Source organism: Hippichthys cyanospilos, chromosome 8 (genome assembly GCF_059441005.1).
Source record: "Hippichthys cyanospilos isolate Australia breed blue-spotted pipefish chromosome 8, RoL_Hcya_1.0, whole genome shotgun sequence".
In the NCBI taxonomy this organism is placed as follows: Eukaryota; Metazoa; Chordata; class Actinopteri; order Syngnathiformes; family Syngnathidae; genus Hippichthys; species Hippichthys cyanospilos.
The window spans coordinates 11,639,894-11,652,587 of record NC_142376.1 but is presented as its reverse complement, the minus strand read 5'-3'; positions in this window follow the sequence as shown (position 1 = coordinate 11,652,587).

Here is a 12,694-nt window from a genome sequence, read left to right as displayed (position 1 = left end):
TGACACCAGATTGAGCCCCTAAATTTCAATTAATTAAATTAATCCCATCATTTCTACAGTTGTGTCTAGAATAACCCTGGCTGAAATAAAATGAAAAAAAAAAAACGTCTTCTCCTTCATCCTGCACTTGGTATTGAGCCACTATTTAGAAGATCTTGAACTAAATTATACAGTAATTATACTCCTTATTTATTTATTTTTTAACACTGATACTGAGGAGGCATTCAACAGTTTTAGATATGGTTTTTGTGTTCCAGTGTCAAAACCAAATGTGCCAATTGCATGTGCACTCGGATGCAATCAACCACTCTGAGCCATTGTTTTGTGGGGATTCTATCCATCCATTTTCTAGAGCATCTTATCCTCCTTAGGGTCACTGGCTTGATGGTGCCTATTCCAGTTGTCTATGGGCAGTAGGTGGCTGACACCCTGAACTGGTTTCCACCCAATCGAAGGGCACAGAGGGAAGACCAACCATTCACATACCCAATCACACCTAAGGACAATATAGTGTCCAATACACCTGCCATGCATGTATTTGGAATGTGGGAGGAAGTCAGAATTCCCAGAGGGACCCCAAGCAAGCTTGGTTAGAACATGCAAACTCCTTACAGGAAGGCCGGAGCCAGCTTGATTTGAACTCAAGACTCTGAACTATGACATGAATGTGCTAATCACTCTTCCACCAGCCTGCCCCTTTGTGGGTCTGGTTGGGTATTTTACATTTACCCTTTCTTTTGAATGCCACCTTCAATCATGATATATTCACCTGTAAGCATATTAAAGTGGTAGTGGTTTAGTTTTGACTGATTGGTTATGAAGACATTAAATTGACAAGCAATCACAATGCACGACAAAATTCTAGTTATTTTTTTTCCAAAATCATTTTTTTTAAACCTAGTTTAAAAAGATTGACTACCACATGGTAACTACTAAGTGAAACAGACAGGTTGTATTAGATAATAAAATATGCTGTAAGAAGGGAAACATTCAAACAAAAAAATATTATAGTGAATCCGTTGTGTTTAATTTTTCCTTAAGGTAGATGGACAATTTTTCAAGGCCAATTGTATAAAATAGCTCATTATTGCAGCACGAGGTGGGTTTGTTATCATTTACCTAATCTTCTCATTTTAGCTAATGTGGCATGCAAAAGGCTCATCCAAAAACTGCATGGCTCCAATTATGGACAATGGTTTCATCCTTTGCAATTCTACATTATGTCTACCTGAACACTCAACAACTTAACAGGCATTTCAGGTATTTTCTGCTTACTTACCTTGAATGAGAAACTACTTATCTGAAAAACTTTGAAATAATTTACTTAGTCTGTTTAAATTGCTGTTGTACCTATGACCATTAGTTTACATTTTTACATATTTTTACATACAGTAACACATCCATCCATCCATACATACGTGCATTCATCCACCCATACATATATACATACATACATAGATACATACATACATGCATATATATATATATATATATATATATATATATATATATATATATATATATATATATATATATATATATATATATATATATATATATATATAAAATCCTCTGAGGTTCTCATGTGTCACATCACAATGGTGAAGTTCGCCTCCATTTATATCCACATATCTATTTATATCAAAATGCAGCCAAATTGCATTTGCATTTAATTGTTTCTTTGATGGGCATGCTAAAAAATTTCCTTCGTGTCCTTATGCTTCATGAGCACTTGGTTTAAGCAAAGCATGTATCTATTAATTGTTTGATATTATCATAGATTGATCCACAAGTCTCCACAACCATAAAGTGTGTTAACCCATATAAGGCAAAGTGTTTTATTACTCACAGGCAGAATTTTCCTCTGGCAGCAAGAAATCACAGATTTTCATCAACTTTATACACAATTAATTTGACATATAGAGAAACTGAAAAAAGTGTAACGTATCATAGCCGCTCACATTCCAGATCATCTTTTTTGGGGCTTCTTGATGATTTGTGGAGTGTTGTGGGACCAGGTGAGATCTTTGCTGATGTAGGTGCCAAGGAATTTGAGGGTTTTCACCCTCTCCACCTCAGTCCCACTGATGAATAGTGGTGTTTTGTGCGGCTCCACCTGCCGCCTTGGCTCGATGATCAGTTGGTTTTGTCGGTGTTGAGGTGCCGGTTCTTGCTGCGACACCAGGCCACAAGGTCTGCCATCTCTTTCCTGTATGCTGTCTCAGCCCCAGTAATCAGCCCGATGTCTATAGTGTCCTTTGCATGGGCAGGCATTTTTGAAGTGTGTATATGAAAGTACAAAAAATACACACATATCTCATTAGTAATAATGCTCGGGATGTCCTTATCATTTCATTGCCTGAAGTCATAAATTTTTCCTTTATGACTATTATATAGCTGAATTAAACATGAGTAAGAACTCTTCTTACTTCTGCCAAATGAATTAATTATCAATGAAATGTTTTTTGCAATTAAACCTGCTTAATTTTACATTTCAAGGACAAGTTGATTACATATTCAATGGTCCAAATGAATTAACAAAGTATTTCACCCTTGAAAGGTGAAATGAAAAATTGAGTCTACAATGAAAGAGATCATTCAAGCCAGAATCCGCACATTCTCCTCACAAAGAAACAATCCTCATGAAATGAAAATCATAATAAATTGGAATTGCTAGACATTGAATCCGACGATTGTTGACTTTCTCAATTATAGCATTGTGGAACCATGATGTTCTTTTTTGTTACGGTTAGTTAAATGGGGCGTGACTCCAACATTTTCCCATTTGAGATTTGGCATACTTAAATATCTATTTGTGGGATTGCTTCAGCGTGCAGATGGTTCTGGCTGATAAACCTTCCAAACAGGTGGGTGAGCATGTCGACTAATTAATATCCTCATTGTACTTACTTGGTCAAGCATGCGTCAGTAATCTGAGCGGAGAAAATCACCCTCACTCTGTAGTCTAATTTACTAAAGCACCACTAGCATTTTGAATTACTCTGATGTTCTCTCTATGCTCTATGGAGATAAAATTGCCTGTGGTTATGGTCTGTTGTGGAGTTACAGCTAATTGGGTATCTTATGAAAACAGTTTATTTCATGCATCAATAATACCCTCCCTTCCCCTCTTTGTTTGTATAATGATGTAGTAACTTCATTGTGATCTTTTCCATTCAAAAGTAATACAAATGATGATCAAAGTCACGACACTGAGTACATGCGAATTAGAATTCTTGTAGCAGAGGTCAAGTATTAGGAAAAAAAAAATTCGCTGGGATTTCGCTTGGTTGAACCAGACCATAGCAGTAGAAGCATGCAATTTAGTTGACTTTACACTGCAGCTGTTTCTGAAATTACAACCCAGATTTTTTTTCTGCTAGGTCCTGGAGTCTGGGTTCCATTTGCCTCACTGTTGCTAAGATATGAATGAAGGTTAAGGCCGCCTAGATTTTGGTCCCTGCTGGACATGGTCGGGTGAATATGAAATGAACTGGTTAAAAATTTACATTTAACTTTCAGAAAGTACTGTATCTTGTTTAATGTGTCAGGCCAGTGTCTTTGCTCTTATGATATTTCTGCCGTGGCACATTACAATGAGGAATGTTGAGCGAGCACAAATATTTCAAGAAAAGATTTACAAGCTCAATTTAATAAGGGATTAAAAAGGGAACAAATTATGATTCTATGCATGGCTCGTCAACATTTCTAAAAGAGGATTCAGATGGGATCATCGGTATTTCATATGTTAAATTGCCATTTTGATCGTGTATGCATTCACAAGTATTACAAGTCATTTTTTATTTTACAATATTTTACACAGAAGCTTTTAAAATCTCTTTAATGATCTGCCCTAAATCAGGTTAAATTTGAATTGCTGCCGAGTTAGACATGAAAGCATAGGTTAAGAAGCTTATTTAGCCAGAGTTTATTTGGGTATAGAAGCCATGTTACATAGCACACGTGTTGGTGTCACAAGTCAGATTCTCCAAACAGGTGCACTACTAAACCTTTCAAAACAGGCACCTGTTCATTTGTTTGTGGCCCTGTCAGTGTTTTGCATACGAGTATCCAGTCACTACATCTTGGAATAGTGTTTATCTTTTTTTTTTAAGTCATGTAGGTTATTTTATAAGCAGTGGCATGTACGTTTTCCCCATTTCAAATTTCCATAGCAAAAGAGAAAAATTAGCTTGAACTTTAACTCCGAGCACAAAATTGTGTATTGCAGGTGTGCTTTAGTTTGGTGAGCGCATGTTATGAGCCAGAAAGTTTCATGTTTAAATTGATGTGCCTACTGAGATGCTTGAATAAGTCTTTTTAGTCCTGCCAGACAGGCAACCACATTGATAACTTTACAAACTCGCAAAGGAAAGAGAAGAGTGAATCATCTTCTTCTACAAAAAAAAAACAACCTTTGCATTTCACAAATGAAGACCTTGCAGTAAGTGATTATAACATATTTTCAAAGCCACAAAAGCAACAGATGCTCATTGAGCATCCAGACGAGGCAGAAAAAAATGGTTTTGAAACCAGGGCTTCTTGTCATGCTGCTGGAAAGACTTCCAGCTGAAATTAGTATTAAGGAACATACAATTCTAGAATAATTACCAAATGTGGGTTCATGCATCATGTCCATAGAAAACATTGCCAATCTTTACTGTCCATTGACTCTTTGATGTTGGATTAGGAGAATAAATTGGAGTATAGATGAATCCTTGTTGTGGACTTCAGTGAAAGGTTGGATGTCTTAATCGGCCATGTTAATTGAAATTTGCAAGCTTGCATCCGCGCCTCAAGTGCTACAACCACGAGCTCTGTCCTGTCAGTGTTTAATGTCATTCAGAAAAGACATACTGCTCGTGTCATTATGTAGAAAATAATCAGATAATTTTCAATACAGAAAAAAAAAAAAAGATATCTCTTTCCCAGGGGAGTCTTGCAATCGAACAACTAAACCCTTTAACTTTCAATTGGGTTTCTCTTAGAGATGTTCACTCAGTGTAGATTTTCAGTACAGGACGGATGCATTAAAGTGGCATTTTTGGACATTATTGTGAATGCATTTTTGTTTCAGTGCTTTTTCGAAATGTTTGAAATGTTTGTAACTGTTTGCAAATTCTGATGTTTAGCAGCATTTCACACAAAAAGGTCTCTGAATCTTTTGGATAATTGCACATCAGCATGGGTCAAATTGACCCATGATGTTAGTACTTTTGGAGATAAATAAACATAACACGGGTATCAATGAAGTATTGCCTTTCATACTTTGTTAGTAGGTTTCCACACACAAAAAAGTCGTTTTTGTACACTTTCACACTATCAAACACACTTGTGGCTAAAATTGACCCACAGAAATGATTGCTGTTCTTGAGAAACTTGTTAAAACGAAATATTTCTTTTGGATTACACACATTTTAGATGTGTGAGTGACTAAATACATCATCCATATCGTCAAAATGGATCTCCCTGATGATGCCCTCAAGAAGGAATATTTTCAGATGTATGCAATATGTAATTTGGGTTTGAAATATGCTGTGTTTTTTGTACCTTTAGTGCCAGAACTTTTTTTGACACACTTTGGTTCTTGTTTAACTGCAATGAGCTCTTTCTAATTTCCTGTGTGGATTACATAGGAAAGTTGTAATCAACGACTCTTGCGAGCCATAGATTATGCTGAGGCTCATTATTTTCTCTACCCTCATTACTGCTGAGCTTTGTTAAATTTGCTATCAATTAATGACTTGATTAAGATGTGGAAGGTTACGCTGAATATATTGTTTTTCCAACTTAAATGTCTTTATTGTTTTTATAATTTAGTAGCTACAAACCCAATTCTTCTATACTGCTTATGTTTGGTCAAAGTCATCTGAGAATTTTAAATTAATTGCGCGATTTAATAACAAAACATAACATGAGGTGAAGGAGCATGACTGAGCGAACATGTACCTGTTTTATCTATTAAGCAGGTTAGAAACTACATACACTTAATACTTTTGTAGATTTGCATAGTTTAAGATATTGTTAACTTTGGTCTCCTCTAAAAAGAGCCTAACGTTTTTTTTTTTTTTTTTTTTATTACAATCAACCTTTTTTCAATCTTCTATGTGCATATTTTAGTAACCATCTACCCCGAATCAGTACATTCTGTACAATAGTGACAGCCCAGTAACCCTGACAGGTCCATTACAGATGTCATATTACTGTGAATGAATAACACATGAGAAGCTAAATGGCTCCATAGGAGTTCAAGTATAAATATTTAATACACACAAGCAGTAGTTTTTCAGTGGGTTTTATCAACTTTTGTACATCGTGTACAGATCTGATGCTTCAGACCTGGACGATGACTTATTTCAACACAAAATTCATTCTTTTTTCTTACCTCAAGAATACTTCAATGACTTGATTTTACAGTTTGTCTGTGCCCTTCAGTTACAATAATAAATCATATATATATATATATATATATATATATATATATATATATATATATATATATATATATATATATATATATATATATATATATATATATATACTGTATATATATATATATACTGTATATATATATATATATATATAAAACTGTTATTATTATTATTATTATTATTATTATTATTATTATTATTATTATTATTATTATTATCATTATACAGGTGAATTACACCTGAATTGAATTGAGTTGTATGTATGACAGACTAAAAAAAGTGTTATCATAGTGAATGTTCGATTGCCAGGACAAAATCACTTTTGTCTGGCTGTCCTGGCCTTTCAGCAGCCGGAATAATAGGACTTTGCAGCCATGTAATAACATAAATCTGTCAAAGACCTCAGCTCTGTATGTAGTATATGCTTTTGCATTATGAGATTTGTGCAGCTGTGCTAAATTACAGGCTCTAGGGTGCATAAATGGGTGATGAATGTTCTAGTCCATTTGCAAAAGTCTGCTTTTCCATAATCACAGCTTGAATTGAATTCACTGTTAAGCCATTAACGCTGGTATTTTTCAAGTCTTAAAAGCTAATAAATATGCAAACACATGCACACATTCATTGCATTAAAAAAAAAAAACCTTCACAAGCCATCAAATATTTGGATGCATGATGGTGGAATTTTTAAACAAACATACAGGTACATGAATCACCACCAGTAAATATTTGTTTCACAAATTTATGAGATGAGGTTTCCTTCCATTGAATTCAGACCAGTGATGGAGCAAGGGATGGACAGGCAGAAAGATCCGTTGGCAGAAACAGTTTTATAAGGTACATCACTAAGGTACATCACTAAAGTGTTGCGTTATTATAAAACCACACTCTCCCTGTCTATCACGTTGTGTCTTGTGTGGAGAGGTTTAATTGACAGGTGAGTAATAGCTAGTTGAACTAAGGTCATGTGACCGTGCAGCCATTAGCCATTTTTACACTTCTGGATAGGGTTGAAAACCTACCTGTTGGTTTGCTCTCTCGGTCAGGAGCAGGCCAAGAGCAGGATAATGAACTCCTGCAGCCAAGGCACTTTTCACATAGAAAAAAGGAAAGGTACTCCTACACAGAAGAAAAACTTCATTTTCACATGCCAGATAGAGTGCCTGCTAAGGACATGCTGCACCTTATGTGCGCATGCTTCACACTGAAAAAGGTGCTACATTGTCACCTGTCAGTTTGAACAAAAGAAAAATTATAGCTTTACCAGTAAACCCGCTTCAAAATAGTTAACCAGACATATGCAGAGAAAGAAGTCTGGAGAGAGAACAAAGGTATTTGCTTGCCACTTTCTCTCTCATTATGATTGGTTATGAAATGCTATGACACATTTGGGTTGAATGGGAAAATTTTAATTTGCCTTTTGTTTCCAGTTGCTACTCAGTCTGAGTCACTGCTGATTTGTTCCATGGAAATTGATACAGTGGTGTCTATACTAGGGGCCTGGGGCCATTTGTGGCCCCCAATCCATTTTTAACCAGCATATCCATCAAATTAAATTGGCTACGAATGTTTTCTTAATAAACTGTGGAGCTTTTCTAAATTTGCACAGTTGCAAATGAACTTTTCACAAATAAACTGGTAAAAACATTTCTCTTCATAATGCAATAATGACTAAAAAAAATCTTTTAAATATCATAAACTACTTGCCTTATAGGAAAATATTTATCTGGCAGTTGTCAAAAAGACATTGCAAAAAAACAAGATCATTTACAGCATTACTAATATGAAAATGATTGATTTTAGTGTGCTTGATAAATTAAAGTTAAATATATATCTAATTGGCCTTTGCATCGTTTGAATTTTCTTAATGTGGTCCTCATAATTCTGATTGGTTTAAGGTGACATTTTGCTATACCGGTTGGTACAAATGCACATGTGCACAATATAGATCATTCTTGGTGTTGGTATAATGCCATTTACTGTATTTTCACACCCCCCAATTCCCATGTGACAACATCCAGGTGAAAGAAGGTCAAATGTAGACTCCATGATTGGGCTTTGTTCATTGGCTAGTCGGGGCGATCTGCAATTTAAGTCATCCATAGAGGGTCAACGAGAGGTAGAGTGGGAGGTCTCAGCACTTCATCTGTGTGCGATCAGCTGCCTTCAACAAAACCCCCATTTACTATTTGTGTTGCTGCTCTTCATTTTCACCATGCTGAGAAAATAGCAGAACACTATAAGTACTTTTTATGTTTGTTTTATTGCCTTCCGATCACTGTTATGAAGTAAAATCAGTGTTGAAAATATTCATAATGTTAAAATAGAGACATCAGTTCACAAATTTTTCAATTAGTTTGTTGGTACGGTCCAGCATTCCATGCACTAAATTTTAACATTAATATTGCCCATTTGCTTACACAATGATTGCATTTTAGGGTCAAAAACACATTTTTTGAAAAGGGTCCCAAAAGAATACAAAGCAGTTGTTTTGGCGTAAACACTGAACATGTCTGTTAAGTGTTGAGTGTAAACAGCAACAAAACATTACATATACAGTACTTTACTTACATACACCACTTTCTAAACCCATACATATACAGATGACTATGGAGAACAAAACTTTAACACTTAGGAACAACACTTACTGGCCAATTTAAACGTTTGTTAACTGAACAATGACGGCAAATACAACATTGTCACACTATTTTTAGTCTACTTCAATCATTTATTCACTTACTCATTTTCTACCTCTCCTTTTCACAGAAAGCTGAAGCCTGAGATGAAACATGCATCAGTATGAATGCTTTCACGTCTTACAAAATAAGAAATTAAACAACCTTTCTTTCACTTCAAGTTTTTCAAAATTCTTGTTTGATGTCATCTTGAAGCAATTTTTGAAGGTCTGTCGAAGATGAGGTGGTTTGATGGATGGATGGCTGGATGGCTGGATGGCTGGATGGATGGATGGATGGATGGATGGATGGATGGCTGGATAGATAGATAGATAGATAGATAGATAGATAGATAGATAGATAGATAGATAGATAGATAGATAGATAGATAGATAGATAGATAGATAGATGATTGATTGATTGATTGATTGATAGCCTTCATTATCATTACACCTGCACAAGTACAAGGTATGAAATTTTGACTTAAACATCTGGAACAGTCCAAGTAACATACAATATAATTGACTGAGAGGGGGAGACGGCTAACACTGAGACCTAGGAGTTCTTAGCAGACATAAGGTTACATCGGGGGGAGTGGGGGGGGGGGGGGGGGTGATGGAGGAGAATAAAATTGTTGAAAGGTCAAATAGGTGCGGCTAGAACTCTATAATAGAAGACATCCAAAGTCCACCTTTGACCGCAACTCACACACTCACTCCACACACAACAATACCCAAAGTCTTAAGTAAGTTAATAAATTATTCTAGAATTGAAACTTGTGGTAGTATTGAAGGAAAATAAGATAACTTTCGCTCCTATAATGTCGAAGAAGGAAAGGGCCAAATATCAAATCCCAGGCAAACCAACATATTCATAAGCTCTATTTCCTGTAGCTCAGCATCAGTTTGTTCCTGCAGCTTACATTAAAATACTAATGAAAATCAAAATCTCATTAATTTCATAATATACTGAAGTAATTTTGGCAAATAGGGTAATTGCTAATCCTAGTGAAACTGTAGATATCTGACTTATGAAAAAATGAGAATATACTATAAGAAGACCACCGCGCGTGGTAACACTGTGACAGAGTACTTCTTTGGTGTTCGTTGAAAATGGCATTGCTAGTCAATGGCCAACTTTGAGGAAATCCATGCGTTTGAAGGAACCCTTGAGAGAGCCATTTGGTTAAATTGAAAGCCCAATGTTAGACATGCTCCTTGAAGGAGATAGTGTGATTGACTTGGCAGTCATTTTTAAAGCGTGTGTGATCTGGCTCCTGTGCAAAAAGAATCGGCTCTAGGCTTCACGTTAAAATCCAACTGAGGCTTACTGCTACTCGTTGTTCTATGGCAAGCAATATCTCCCATGAGGTGCTGAAAGGACCCCTGGGACAGGTGATGGTTATCTCCGGACCATGAGATGGGTGAAACCCTTGCATGACTACAAGGGGAAATAATGTGATCAAACTACCGTGTGATAGTCAGTGTAGAAAATCCCAAAGACTTGGTTCAAGTTTGGGTTGCAGATAATACAGTTCAGGCTTGACAAGAAGCAATTTCAACATCTGCAGAATCTTAGAACAAATCCCCCAGCTTGAGTTAGCGTTAGACAGAGCTGCTGAATTCCCATGTGTGGTCTCTTGTCTCCCAGCCTTTTGTCGCACTCACAGAGGGGCATCATTGTCTTGACAGATAAAGGACGCTGACACGCTGTGATGAAGAGCCACTACTGATTTTTGAAGCAGCATGTGACTTATGGTACATGCATACCTTAGGGAGAATCCACTACAAACATATTAAGTTCCCTAAGTTAACAAGACATCAGTCCTCTGTGTGCTTTCTCATTGAACTATCTGTACAAGATGATGCAAGTTGCCCGGGGATTCGGAAACTATGCTCAGTTTTATCTGCTTAATGAAAATTTCATCATCGGGAGTGTTTTTTTTTTTTTTTTTCTCAATTTCCAGGCTGGGATGGGGCAAAGCAGACAGTATCTATTATACCAACTTGGTTTCACCTTGTAGGCAATTTGAGTTGTGCCGACCATTGGTGCTTTGGATGCACTTGAATTGTGGTATATTATGCTAAAGTATACTGTATTCAGTATCGAAATAACCGCTCCGGTTGAACTTTTTTACTGGGACTATAATGGCCCCTAACCTGTAATTTTAGGGACAGATGCAGAAAATTTAGTGGTGCATATAAATCAACTTGAGAAGAAAATGTCCACATTATACAGTATATTAAAGTATACACTTAATTGAACATGGACAGTGCACAAGATCACAAATGTGAATTCACACCTGCAGTTCCTGGCAAATTGTTGTTAATAAAAGGAACAGTATGTTTATTAATAACTAGGTGAATTAATATTACATTGCAAAATATGTGTCGTATCAGACTAATTGAGTATATAATAATTTTCCTACTTATCTGTCAAATATATGTTCCATAATGTATAAACTAAAATGTAAACCGCCAAGAATGGAGCCCTGTTGCACTCCCATTGTGCAATTTTTAAGAAAATATATTGTGTTTTTGACTCCCACAGATTGCTTTTTTTTCCACTCAGGTACAATGTAAACCAAATAAATGTTTTCATGGACAATCCAAAATGTGTAGTTTTGTAGAGAAGAATCGTGTGATTTAGTCAAATAACGTGTGTAAATCAAGGAATACTTCTCCAATCACTCCCTGGTCCAGACTTGCTTAATTACTTCAGAGAAGCAGCAGAAAGCCATTTCTGTGGAACAATATGTTCATTATAATACTTATGAATAGGTGCAAGTGTAAAATTTTTAGTCTGGACCTCCATTCAACATACAGTATTTTAAAATGCGAGCATATTAAATATATCCTTTCTTGATCCATCTTTGTTTAACAAAAATGGGTCATCATGACAAGAGCAATCAAGAAACTGCAAGTCAAGCAAGTGCCTGATAAATTATTGAGTCCATGTGGACGTAAACTTATTGTTTATAGTTACTAAAAAACTCTTATCATCTAACATCAGGTCATCAAAATGAAATTGTAGTTGTCAAAGCTCAGCACACCCTGTAAATACCGCACATTTGAAGCCATAAACGTGAGCTTTGAATTCTTCACTGTGCCGGACTGGCCTGCTGAAATATAAATGCACCCTTCATTTGCCCTCTGTTTGGCTTCTCTATTTATTTATTTTTTTATTATCTAGCTGCTGCAACATTTTCAGGCAGGAAGTCATCACTATTGTTGATCTTGTTAGACACAGTCACCCTTCATAAGATGCTCTGAGGTATATCCCAGCATTTCTTTTTGGGAAAATCCTCCAGATACTGTGCACTCTCCCACTCCACAAATTCTATTCCCAGTGTCCGCATGAGTAGTTTTCTTTATTGTTTTTCATGTACCAATTGCATTACAACTTGGTGTGTATTGGTCTTACTCTGTTAGCAAGATGGCCTTGAAATTGTTTCTTATTGTTTGCAGTCATTTATGTACTACATTGCTGCATTACAAGTTTTTTTTTTTTCATGGGATTGCCATACCACACAATTTACTGTGCAATATGGTGTATATACTGGACGTTATGAACAAAACTATTGGCAAA